Source organism: Dasypus novemcinctus, chromosome 5, assembly GCF_030445035.2.
Source record: "Dasypus novemcinctus isolate mDasNov1 chromosome 5, mDasNov1.1.hap2, whole genome shotgun sequence".
NCBI classification, from domain to species: domain Eukaryota; kingdom Metazoa; phylum Chordata; class Mammalia; order Cingulata; family Dasypodidae; genus Dasypus; species Dasypus novemcinctus.
Window position 1 is genome coordinate 42,655,366 of NC_080677.1, and position 14,049 is coordinate 42,669,414.

At 38.6% G+C, this 14,049-nt stretch overlaps 1 long non-coding RNA gene across 1 annotated transcript in view; it reads right to left on the minus strand.

Annotated features, from left to right (window-relative positions):
- Positions 1-2,388: 2,388 nt before the first annotated feature.
- The window catches only part of LOC139438925 (uncharacterized), a 135,945-nt gene continuing 124,284 nt past the window's right edge, over positions 2,389-14,049 (minus strand). Inside the window, exons 2-3 of the long non-coding RNA XR_011648754.1 lie at positions 4,315-4,365; positions 2,389-2,511 (exon numbers count right to left, since the gene is read on the minus strand). This is a non-coding gene — a long non-coding RNA (uncharacterized lncRNA). The remainder of the gene's footprint in view (positions 2,512-4,314; positions 4,366-14,049) is intronic.

Genomic DNA, 14,049 nt, shown 5'->3' on the forward strand with positions numbered 1-14,049 from the left:
CAGAGAGATACAGACATATACTCTAACAGAGTCCTTTTTGAGTAAGACTGGAATTAAAGCATTCAATTTCTCAGTAAAGCTCTACCATGTCTGTTACCTTTGTTCTGGGTGCTTTAAGGCTCATTCTGTCCTGAGTGAGTCTATGCCACACAAGTATATTCATCAAGCACTTAGAGAAAGGAAGAAAGGAAAGAAGGGAAAGAAGGAGGGAGAGCAAGAGGGAGGGAAGAAGGGAAGAGAGAGAGAGAGAGAGAGGAATACTGTTTCCAGATAGAACACATAGTCTTGGCTTTAAGCTCTATCACTAACTACAAGGTATGGGACATATGTTGAAAAGTATTGTATTACTGAATTACATCGATCAGGATAACTTGCCAACTACAATAGGACTATGCACATGATACAAACAACTTGAGCATAAAACAGTAGAGACAGGGATATTGTACAATATAGACGATGCATGCAAACTAAGGGAGGAAAGACGATTTCAGTAGCGGTGGGTCTTGATTTAGATCTTGAAGAGTAGTTAGGATGTAAAAAAGTATAGCAAAGACATAATAGGCCACTTTAACTAGATTAATATAGATAATCAATATATAACAAGACCACATCACACTAGGAAGAATTCTATTTGAGCTTAATTTATTGGTGCAAATTTTCCACAGATCACCTTTAATTCTGTGATAACATGGCATCTTTATATATCCGTATTGTCTCAGTGATTCTTTTTGCAATTGTTTCATTTTGCTAAATTAGCTCATAAAAGCATTTAATCTTCAAAGTACTTATATCTCTATTTTTTTCTAGAAATACATTTCCTAAACACTTTTGACAATTCCTACATATTTATGAAGAAATTCAAGAAATTTAAACTTTCATGCATCTTGCTTCATCATCTGAACCACACACATAGCATGTATTTTCTTGGTCCCAAATAGAATATTTTTTTAATTGAATTCCACAGTCTGCATTAAGGATATTATAAAGACAGTTGCATGAAATTTACATTTGTATGCATTAGAGGAAAGTTGTAAAGGGTATTGTCCATTATATATTACCATATTCTTTTTTTTTTTTTTTTGGTAACATGGATACAAAGGAAAAGCCAAGGTTCAGAAAAAATGAAAGCTCTGCTTCTCCTGAACAAAGGGTTTTCTTTCATCTTATAATCACCATGAATCTAGAAACAGATTGTGTTTCCCTCTTTGCTCTTTAGAAATGAATGGAAGAAAGGCTAAATAGATTTTAGTCCAATATTTCAATAAATGGCAGCTGGTCAAAATATTTCACTGTAACATACCATAATAGTATGACTTCAAATTCCATCTAGCTCAAGTCTGCAAACTAGATCCACTCTATACTGCTAATTGCAGAAATATCCTTACTGTATTTGTAGAAAACCTCTTTTTTCACCCTAGTTCCTTAAGAGACCCAGAATCTGGTTTGCTAGTAGCCACACATATAAATTGTCAAATTAGGCTGATATGCATCTCCCCATAAACTATTTTAAGATATTTAGGAACCACTAGTATTTTTTATACAATGTCAGAGAATTTATTAAAGAATAATTGTGAGACTTCTATTACCAATAGATAAACCATTTTCAGAAGTTCAAAAGCTAATCATTCTTGGATCATTTACATCTTAATTAAAAGGTATTTTTTTCTATTAAGATTTTCTGTTTCTTGGTTTAAGTCCATGAACCATTTTAATAAGCTGGTTCACTAAGGAGGCTAAGCAGGAGTACTGTTTTGCCTGAGGCTCAAGGATAAATGGTGTTTCGAAAGGACAGAACTCATAGCTGCCCTCCACAGCCTTGGTCCTCAAGTGAGATCATTAAAGTAGAAAATTTAGAACAGAGACCCTGGCTGAGGTAATGAAAAGAGGTGATTTGGGGTGTATAGAATGACTACTTACGTTGTCTTCCAGCCTAACCACTCAAATACCTGTGCCAATTTCCTCAAGAGTGGGGAGATATATTAAGAATGAATCACGTAAGTGTACTCCATTACTAGAGGCACAGTAAGAAAATAGGGCCACCCTGGTTTTTGACTCACATGTGATAGGTTACTCACCACCACCTTTGTATGACCACAGTGGAGCAGAGCAGAAAATGGCTACGTGCCAAAGCTGTGATACAGAAAGGTGACCTGAGTGTAGCTGGAAGGGAGATAACCCCCCCACACCTCAAAAAGAAATTGAAATCAAATGAGAGTTTATGCCTGTGGCTAGAATGAACCCCCCAAGTCAAAAGGAAAGTTTTGACTGGTGTAATAAAAAGTCAGAGAAAATGATTTTACCAGTATATTATGCTTCTATTCATCAACTGTACCCAAGGGTTGATTTAACCTTGGGAAATGTACTTTATATAAGCATGTAAATGGGGTAATGACCTGCTTAAGTGAGGATTTTATAATTTAAAATTGTGAGATTCAGTTGGAGCCAGTGTGGCTGAGTGTTTGGGCTCCTGCTTCACACGCATGAGGTCCAAATTTCAATCCCAGGTACCTCCTAAAAAGAAAAAGAAAGAGGAAAAAAAAGATTTTTAAAAATTGAGACATTCACACAAATATTGGAGTTCAAGACACAAAAGGTAGAGTTCAAAATAGCAGAGAAAACTGACACAGGAAAGAATGTGGTGTGTTCAGAGCACATGATATTGCTGTCATGATTGAATCACACAGTGAATAAGGTAAGAGGTTATTATTAGAGAGGGCAATTGGAGTCAGGTTATCAAGAACCTTGTATTCCAGGCTAAGGAGTTTAGATATGGTCCCAGAGAAATTTTGGGACCCCTTAAAGATTCCAGAGAAAGAGAACAAATCTATCATATATGTGTCTAATACTTTTGGTAGATGGAGCTGAGGCTGATGGTAGGTGAGGCGTGCTGAGACCTACTCCAAGGAATAGCCCTGGAAATACTCAGAAAAGAGCAGATCTGAAAGGTAATGTGATCTAATAGAAACAATAGGACATGGTGACTGAAGTTGGAGGTTATCAGAAGGTACCAAGAAGAAGCCACTTATTCAATATCCAGGAAGATTTATTGAGAGCATTCCACAGTGCCAGGGACTGTACTTGGTGCCAAGGATAAAATAGCAAACCGAAATAAATATGACCCCTGTGATCCAGTGGGCAAATGGGAAATATAGTCATTTATTTAGTAATTACTTAAGTATGTTTCTTGCTTCAGGCTGTAAAAAGTTCTATGCAGGAAAATGTTTTGTGACAGCTTGCAAAACAGAAATCTGAAAGAGCTATGAGGACCTAGCACCTTACATGACATCTGTAAGAGGTAACTAAGTAAGAGGGCATCTGGCAATGTTCCAGGTAGAAAAAGAACATGATCAAAGGATGCAGCAAGAAGGGAGTCTGACACAGTCTAACTTCAAAAATAGTTTCCATGGGGGCCATGATAAATAATGGTGCCATTTACAGGAAATATAGGAAAAGATGCAGGTCTAAGGTTGGTGGTAGAAGTAAGAAAGAAAATGTTTTGCATTTAGATCTCCTGACATTTAAAATGTCTGTAAAATCTAGGCTCAGTTTTTCAGGGAGGGTAGATAGGGTTAAAGATTGAGATTTTTTATTTACTTTTGATACTTTGATTCATGGCAATAATGAATTTGCCCAGGGAATGTATGTAGTAACAGAACAGAAGAAGGCCAAGAATGGATCTCAGGGAAAAAGTAATCATTAAGAAATAAGCAAAGGAGAGGGAGGAAATGAAAAAGATAGGGGGAAAAAAAAAAAATGGCCAGAAAGACTGGAAGAGATGACAGGAGAGCGGTGTCATAAGAATCAATGGCAGTGATTTCCACAGGTCAATTGGGTCAAGGCTATAAACTGATAAAGTATAATGCAGTAGAAAGATGGCATGGTTGAACAAGTGAGAGGTCAAAGATAACCTTGGGAAAAGAAGTTTTAGTTCAGGATAGAGTGAGAAAAGCCATTGAGAATGAAGAGAGGGAACGTTCCATACATGTTATAAAATAAAAGAATCTATCTTTCATTTCTATAGCGCAAATTACATGAGATTAGTGCCTTTACCTTTTTTGCTTATAAAGTCTCCATTATCCTCTCTGCAAACAAGGGAGTCCCAAAGTTTGTATTTTTTTTAAACTAGTCTATTTTTTAAAAACCTGTTAAACTTTAGAGAAACCAATATTTTTGTTTTTATCATTTCTTTGTAGAATCAGATTTGGTTTACAGAAAGGCAAGGGTTACATATGTGTGGGTAAGATATGATCTTATACACACAACAGATTCCAGAGAAGCATTTGGTGGTGTAGGTGGTTAGGCAAATATTCTTACCTTGGTTCCGGTACTTTCTGCTGGACTTTTGCCTTCTAAGTCTGAACTTGCCTATGAGGGGAAGCAAAGAATGTGGCAGAAACTTGTGTCAGCAAGTGTATGCTTATTTCAAAACAGTACCAAAGAATGAAGTACGTAGGTTATGATCATTTTTGTGGCACAAATTTAAATGACATCCCCCCCAAAAGTGATTTGTTAACATACATTAAAATAAAGGCTTTCCTAAGGAAGTGAAACTATACTTTCCAACTAATGGTATACTTTTACAAGAATAGATTTTTAGAAATATTTTAATGCTACACATGCTTCTTAATTAATGTCTTAGAATAAATTTATGTTAAAGGACCAATTGTCCTCTACAGTACCACCAGGTACCAAGTAGGCAGGCAAACACAGACACAAACAGACACATTCACCATGGAAACCAGCAGAAAACTAAGAGTCCATACAAAACTTGGATGATCTCCAAGCTAGTCATAACAAAGTAGGGTACATAACTTATCTCCATCTTAAGTACTTTCCAGGGAAATAACCTTGGTAAAAAACTTCACTCGTATCTCAAAGATCTTCATTGTTAAATTCACTAAAACACAAAAGAACTTGAGAGTAAAAATGTATGACATAATATTAGACAAATATGTAGAACTAGAGTCCTGATCTGATTTTATTGTGAGCGGCACACCTTTGCTGCATTTTGACACTTAGATTTTTATTTCATTTTCTTTCTATCAGAAAATCTCATTAAATGCTTCTTTTTAATATCAGCTTACCCTCACCTTCAAAATAACAATCCTAGTAATAATAAGAATAACTACTATTCCTAGGGTTTTTTATGTTGCAAAAAATCTGTAGGTGATTTATAGATATCATTCCATTTTACAGATGAGGAAACTGTGTCTCAGATGGTCGATGTGATTTGTCCAAGGTCACATAGGTAGTAATTGTAAATGCAGATTTGAAATTCTGGAATTAATCTAAAGCCCAGTTTTTCCTCCACTTTACTCTAATTCACTGGTATACCAACAGTTGAATGGAAGGTGAGTTAAGGATGTATGGTTATGATACACTGTGAAAAATGAAAACAAAAAAAAAGAATACACACAAAAAACAAAAAACTAATGTATAGAAGTAAAAAAAATCCGGTTAAAATATGTGAGGCCAAAGCTTTTATGTGGTTTGCATATTTGTTGTTGCAGCTGAAAATGACTACATTTAAAAATCCCAATCCAATTTTCACAAAATTATTTTATTCTGGGAGCAGTTTCCACATTACAACTATTTTTATACTTTCCTAAGCAATAAATTTGGCTTAACCATTCATGGGGTTAAAACTCTTTCTCTTAGTTCTTGAATTTGGACTAGCTAGCAATGTTTTTATTCTGATCTTCCATGCAAACCTCACTACATTCTTCTCTGATTTCTGCTGATTCTCCTTCCATCTAGAAAATTCCCCAGGATCCGAGCCTTCCCACCACTTTACTCTAGTCTAACTGCCAGGCTAAATCTCTGAAGTTGGAATAAAAATTTAGTGGTTCCTTCTGCACAACCTGGCTGTCTTGTGCATGGAAAAACTGGTGCTTTGCTACATTGAGTGCTCCTCAGGGCATCCCTTCATATCACCAAATTTATTATCCAGTCACCATCCTGTGATGTGACACACATGAATAAATGATAAATGGAAAGGAAAAGGAAGCATTTCAAAGAAGCACTGCGGACATCTCAGTCTTGCTATGGTTACAGGCAGTGGGGAAATAGGTACAAGGAAAACAGAGGCTATTCTGTTTTGAGCTAACCTTAAGGCTAAAATGACAACAACTGCAAGTATTGTTGGCAGTCACATCAAAACACACACCCAAGGTGCACTGTGTGAAATAACTGCTGGTAACCTACCCTCACTCAGAGATAGTCATCTCACCACCAGGAGTGTTATCTTTGAAGGGCAGAAGTGTGAGTGAGTGGCTAGCCAGGAAAAATATCAAAGACGCTGAGGCTTACTGATCAAAGCAAATTAAAGTTCCCTGAAGGAATCAGGATATGAACTAATATACATGCTCTAAAAATGAGAATACACTCAGATATGTATATCCCTGGAGATCCCCCAAGGGCATACTAGTCTAAACCACACCCTTTGAGCTCCAAAAGAATTTGGAGAAATAAACTCGGCATAGCCCTTCCTAGTGTTTGCAGTTTAAAGACTGGAAACCTTGAAATTCCTCACATTTCTTCTGAATCAAGATATTTCAATTGCAAACCCTTTAATCCAACTATGAGAGATATTTGGTATGTCTGAGCTCTTCGCCCGAAATGAAGAGTTGTTTTTCAATTAGTACAGTGGATTGAGGAATTTTCTGGCATCAGCAACTAAGTGAGTAAACTCAAAAGATGATAAAATGAACTTTAAAAGAAACAAGAAAAAAAGAAGAAGAGCAGTTGATTTTCATTAACTTCCGGTGAGACTTGAAAGACAGTCTGAACCACAAAGTCAGTTTCCAAAGCACTGCTCTTTTTTATGTTAGCTAGACAGCGTGACTCCACTGCCACTTACTAGTACTGATTTTCAAATGCCTTGCTTTATTTTTAATACGTAAGTGATTCATAAACAGAGAGAATACAATTCTCAGAAGAACCAAGGCAATTTTGGCATCTCTAATGTTTTAAAGTAATTCACCAAAACTAAAATATGAATATATCTAATCATTGTCTAAAAATCTAGGGCAAAGAGGCTAAATTTGTACCATTTCCCTAAATGGTACAATAAGATTTAGTGGGTTTTTCAACAAGGAGCACTCGCCAGCTCTCTAGATGTATATAATTAGCCCACAGAACCGCTGCCTTGATCACCCCCACATGCCAACATTTGCGATAGTAACCTAGGTACAGTATTAAGAAAAAAAAAAGTTTACATCTACAAATGTACATTAATATATTGCTAGTTTTGAAATACTGCCATTGTGTTACCACTGGGTTTTCTTTCATTGCCTGTATGTTATTTGCATTTCGTTTAACTATCAAACTTTTTAGCAATAGGAAATTTTATAAAAGATGAAATAAAGATTTTATAAAAAGATTTTAAAAAAAGATTTTATAAAATAAATTTTATAAAAATGGAAACATTTTTTGTTCTGATTGCTGTTGGAAACATTTTTGCTTATATTTATAAGATCTTATTGCCCAGGTTAGCAACCTTATTCATGTGAAAGAGCTTTCATTCACTCATAAATTGGCCCAATAAAGGGAAAGCTATTCATATTATTTTAATTCAGTTCTTGTATTTAGCAGAGTTGGCAAAAATGAGATTTGTAGAAGTTTTATCTCAAGAATATTGATTCATTAATCAGGTGACATGTGAATTTTATCTAATATTTTTAATTATTCACACTTTGGAATTATCTGTGATTCTCTCACCATTCACTTACCATTTAAGGACTCATGCAGGAGGCTATGTGACAGAATACTGGCTGTTTCCCATTCTTTCCCAATGACTTTGGGGTGAGAAGAGGAGATCATATTCTTTGCCAAGGGCATCATCTGCTCAAGTGCTAGAATAATCAGAAGTTCTATATTTTTTTAATGTGCTTTTGAAAAATGACATAAATTCTTTTGTTTTGAAAAGCAAAAGTTCCTTCCTTAAAGTACATCTTTAAGAAAGCACTTCAAGCTGCTATTAATATTAATAACTGCCTCTCTTTTACGCTTTGTCATCTCTCTTAGTCATTGAGCCTAATGGGTTTAAGACAACTAGATGACATTGTCCTAGTGCTAGGTTGGCCTCCTGAGCACCTGGGAATTGATTCTGCTCTTTGAAGATTGTTCAGCCCAAGGGTAATGTACCTTCACACCACACCTCTCCAGGACTCAGACTGCTCCTTGTAAGATAGCTGACAAGCCAAGAATCACCTGACCCAAGCTAGTCTACATGCTTCTACCAAGCATGTAGAAACAAAGGGGCCCATTCTCTTGGTATAAAAGGGCTTGACAGCAAAGTGAGAGAGGGGAAAAAGGACTAATAGCCTAAATTACAAATGAATCCCCTTAATTTTTCCCTTACCTGTGGAATAATATAAAAAAATACATTATTATTATATATATAATATAAAAATATATATATAACCCAATATCAAAAGCTTCCTTTTAATATTTCAACTTTCAACTGTCGGCCCAGGCTCACAGTCAGTCCAATTGTCCCTCGGTGATGTGGAAGTGCTCAAGGTCCTTCCACCCCTATAAAGTAGAGAGCATGAAAAAAGAAAAGGGTCTTTCCTAATCCAGCCTCAGTGCTCAGCCCAAAACCTGCTCCCTTGTTAACACTGTCTCCCTCCTAAAGCGTTATTCCAGGGAATTATGATACAGAACCTCTTTGTAACTTCTCCATTTTACCAAAGACCTCTTCTGCATCTCCACAGGGCGGCGGGGGTGGAGGGGAGGTGTCCTCAGGAGAGGGGTGGTATAGCAGTTTGATATTATTGATGAATTCCAAAAACACATACTGGATTATGTTTATAAACTGATCTTTTCCTCTGGGCATATTAGATTATATTGGATTCATAGGTTTACGTGATTAAGTAATTATGTAAACCTCCTGTGCCAGTAGGGCGATGAGTCCCCACACTTTGGTGGGTGGGGAATCACAGATAAAGGACATGGTAAAGGACAAAGTTAGGGGGTTTTGATATTGGAGTTTTGATGTTGGAGTTTGATGCTGATGCCTTAAGCTGGAGCCCTGGGAAGAGAGGAACCCAGGAAGCCTGAACCTTTGCAGATGTCAGCAGCCATCTTACTCCAACACGTGAGAATAGGCTTTAATGAGGGAAGTAACTTACGCTTTATGGCCTGGTATCTATAAGCTCCTTCCCCAAAGAAATACCCTTTATAAAAGCCAACCAATTTCTGGTATTTTGCATGAGCACCCCTTTGGCTGACTAATACAGGTGGGTAAACATATCTCCCCAGAAAGAGAATAAAGTTAGAGAAGAGAGAAAAACCTATCCTGCTACATTGGTGGGCAATCTCTCATCATCTTCCAAGAATCCTAACAAAGTATGCCTGAGTGCGTTTGGGAACCTGGGCTTCAAAGAACAAGCAAAAGAGGCAGAATCAAGGGAGTTCACAACACTCCCTCTTCAGTTCTTAGTTTATAACATTTATGCTTTCATAGTCATCAAAAGAAGAATCTGAATGACTAAGTAGATGGTGACCACTTGAGGAGTTCTGATTCCCAGGACTTAATTTCTGTCCCCTGATCATCTCTCATCCCAGAGTAAGGTTAGTTATTTCTTCAGGGCTCAGAGACTGTGAGGTGTCCAGGGAAGGCTGAATTGGATGGTTTGTTTTTTTTTTTTAAGATTTATTTATTTAATTTCCCCCCCTTCCCTGGTTGTCTATTCTTGGTGTCTATTTGCTGCGTCTTGTTTCTTTGTCCGCTTCTGTTGTCGTCAGTGGCACGGGAAGTGTGGGCGGCGCCATTCCTGGGCAGGCTGCTCTTTCTTTTCACGCTGGGCGGCTCTCCTTAGGGGGCGCGCTCCTTGCCCCACGCGGAGGACACCCTTGCGTGGGCACAGCACTCCTTGCGCGCATCAGCGCTGCGCATGGCCAGCTCCACACGGGTCAAGGAGGCCCGGGGTTTGAACCGCGGACCTCCCATATGGTAGATGGATGCCCTAACCACTGGGCCAAAGTCCGTTTCCCTGAACTGGATGATTTTGAAGCATCAGTTTGCACAAATTAAATATTTGGCACTCATCTTTTTGGGAGTTTATTATTTTGTGCTGGAAGATCACTCCTTTTTACCTATTCAGGGCCTCCTTTATGAATAGCGATGCTTAAAATTTCAACTCCAAAGAGCTAAAATTGTTTGAGGATGAAGTTACCAATGATAATTTTGAAGCTACCAATGGTAATTTTGGAGGCAGATCTATACCTCTGCAGGCCAGACAATTTTTGAGGAAAATATACTTGAGGCTAAGAAAGGGCTAAGAATTGATGTCAAAGTGTCGGGATTCTATGAGGGAGTTGGTGAGATTCAGAGGGTAATAAAGCCATTTTTATGGGCTACATAAGCACAAACAAACCTGTTCTTGGGCTTGGAGTGCAAGGAAATATGTGGATTTTTGTTTATTCTGAATCTGGCCACTTAATTATTACTAATTCTAATTCAGTTAATTTTTAGTGTACAATTATATCATATGCACTTAAGAATAAGTCTTCCTCCTTCCTTTGAAAAGTCATACCTTCTCTTTCTATTTCCTTATTTCTTCAGCTGCAAAACAGGTCATTTTGCTACTGGTTTGAATGATAAAAAGAGTGTTTAGCTTCTATAACAGTTTTTAGAAATTTGGATTTGAGGACCGTAAGGAAAGGGTTAAGTTTAATTTTCACATAAAGGGGAAGCCAGAGCAGGGAGTTGGAGGAGGGAGGGAAAGGGGTTCTAGCGGCTTTGGCACCGAGAATTTGAAAAGTGGCCCGGAAGGAAGGGTGGCCAATAGTGAGAATCAAGGGCGGGGCCTATAGTGAAAGTGGGGCTGAATTTGAAAAGCAGCACCAGGTGTGCAAGGGGCGCTGAGCCCGCCCAGCCCATTATGTAGAATGCAGGAGTAACAACTCAGAGCAGGAACCGGGTATGTTAGTTAGATCTCTCTGACAGGCTGTAACCCCTGAAGAACCCAATCAACGGGGAACAGGGGAGGGAACTGCGTGTTAGGTTCAGATTATAGATATCACTGCTTCTTGTTTGGAGCAACGGCCATTTTATCCAGATCATGCACCCATTCTTGCAAGATCGTTAATAAAATTCTGTTCTCCTCCACAATACAGTAAGCTCTTGTTCTCTACAGGTGCAGCTTTCTTTCTAACAAGGACAAAATATTCACGACAGAGTAACTGAATAACTACTGTAGTGGATTAGGTATAATGCAATGATGCATGAAATAGAATGATGGCTAAAAAATACACAGAAAAAGAAATATCTGAAGAATATTTTACACTCAAAAAAAAATTGACCAGATGGGAAAGGTGATAGGCAACAAAAACGACTTTAAGACTTCTTTTTTTTAAGATTTGTTTTATTTATCTCCCCACCCTTGGTTGTTTGCACTTGCTGTGTCTGTTCATTGTCCTTGTTTCTTTGACAGACACAAGGAACTGAACCTGGAACCTCTATTGTGGGAGGGAGGTGCCTAAATGCTTGAGCTACCTCCATTCCCTGCTTTATTGGGTCTCTCATTATGTTTTTCTTCTTGTGTCTCATGGCATCATCTTGTTGCATCAGTTCGCCATGCCTGCCCATCATGTCAGCTTGCTGCCTTGCTCATCTTCTTTGGGAGGCACTGGGAAACTCTGTTCCCTGCTTTGTTGTGGCTCTCATTCTATTTTTCTTCTTGTGTCCCTTGTTGCATCAGCTTGCTGCACTTGCCCATCACACCATCTCACTGCCTTCTTTGGGCAGCACCAGGAACTGAACTAGGGACCTCCCATGTGGTAGGTGGGAGCTCAATGACTTGAGTAACAGCTGCTTCCCACTTCAAGACTTTTAACATGTACTATGGTGGACTAATGAACCACAACCAGGATTGCTCTATTTTTTATTGCTAGTGAAACATCTTAGAATCTAGAAGTCTGAAAAGAAGGAACAGTTCTAAGTATGCTAATCAAAAGAAATTAGCACATTTTAAATATTCTACCACATCTCCACAATCTCATACAATTTTTCCTAGAGCATTATATTGCATAATAATTGACATTTGTATGAATTTTTCACACTATTTGAAGCAACTATATGTTGTATATGGAAATGATCTCTAGACAATGCTGATAGATTGTTGGCGTGATAGAGACCTAAAAATGTTAGTTTACAAAATCTTTTCTATGATCTAGAACCTGATCTACCAGTTGTCTCTGTATGCAAACATGCTGCTTCACCCTTCCATGTCCACACATCATTCCCCTTTCCCAAGGTGGCCATCCATTCCTGCACACCTGGTGATGTTTTAATAGATGCAATTTAAGTTCCCTTCTGTTGCAACTATTAACATACTGTCAAGTGGCTAGTGCAAACAGAAGCCTTCTTCTGAAGCAGGGGGATTAAGTGGCAGAGGAGAGAAAATCAGCATGCAGGCAGGAAGTTCCTAGAATGGGGAGATTTCAATCACTATTCATTTCCTGGGCAAATGTGTACATCAGAAGATATTTTCATTTCCAGGCTGCTCAAGCAAATATCAAGAAATGGGTTGGCTGAAATACTGGACATTTATTAGCTTGCAGTTTTGAGGATGAAAGCAAGTCCAGATCAAGGCATCATCAAGGTGATGCTTTCTCCCTGAAGACAAGCTTTTTGGGACTGGCTGCCAGCAATCCTCAGCTACCCTAGCTCATGTGAAGACATATGGCAGTGCCTCCTGTTCTTTCTCTTCTCTTCCAGGTTCCACTGGGCAGTTCCACTGTCCAGCTTCTTGCTTCTTGTGGCTTTCTCTCTCTGTCTAAATTTCATTCCACTTATAAAGGATTCTGGTACTGGGTTAAGACCTATCCTGCTTGGGCTGGATCACACCTTAACTGAAGTAGCCTCATCAAAAGGTTCTACGTACAATGGGTTCACAGGAATGGATTAAATTTAACAACGTATTTTACTGGGGTACATACAGCTTCAAACCACCATAGAAGACCAGGGAGTATACCGGCAGCTCAATCTCACATTTGTCTTGGGCATCTATGAGAAGCCACTGTGCCAGACCTCAAATCTCAGGAAACTATTACTGATGATACTGATGCGTGTGTTCGGTGAACTTTCCCAAAACCAAAATCAAAATTGTTGCTTGAGGGAAATGGATTTGGCTCAATGGATAGAGCATCCGCCTACCACATGAGAGGTCCAGAGTTCAAACCCAGGGCCTCCTGACCCATGTGGAGCTGGCCCACGTGTAGTGCTGATGCGTGCAAAGAGTGCCGTGCCATGCAGGGGTGTCCCCTGCACTGGGGAGCCCCATGCACAAGGAGTGTGCCCTGTAGGAGAGCCGCCCAGTGTGAAAAAAGTGCAGCCTGCCCAATAGTGGCACCGCACACACGGAGAGCTGACGCAACAAGATGATGCAGCAAAAAGAGACACAGATTCCTGATACCACTGACAAGAGTATAAGCAGACAAAAAAGAAGAACACACAGTGAATGGACACAGAGAGCAGACAACTGGGGAAGGGGGGGAGGGGAGAGAAATAAATAAAAAATAAATAAAATCTTTAAAAAAAAGTTCCTTGAGCCCTTCATATCACCTTCCCACAACTCAAATTTTTCACATCTTCAACCAAATTCATTTCTCTTATTCAAAGGAGGAAAAATAGTGGTTTATCTTGCTTGTAAAGGCAAACAATAGTAGACCCTGCAATTCAGTTTTCCCTAATCTTAATTTTACTGATTATTCTCCTATCCAAGGAGAAATTTTAAAGAAAGGAAAGGAAAATCTTTTGAAAAAAATTAATATCAAGTAAAGCAAAGCAAACTACAAATAATTATATTTATAAAACAATACCACTAAGGTTTTCAACATCATTTCTATTGTGAAGAATGAAGTAATCCAAAATATCAATAACTGCTTGTGGTGGATGGAAGCTGTATATAACCCAGAAAAATAGGTTCTTAAATCTAATCTGTCGGCGGGAGTCGTGCCGCGGCACGGATGTTGGTTTCGCTTTCTCCGCCGCCGCCACCGCGACTGCTGGAAGCCTTCCTCGCACCGCCTTCGCGAGCC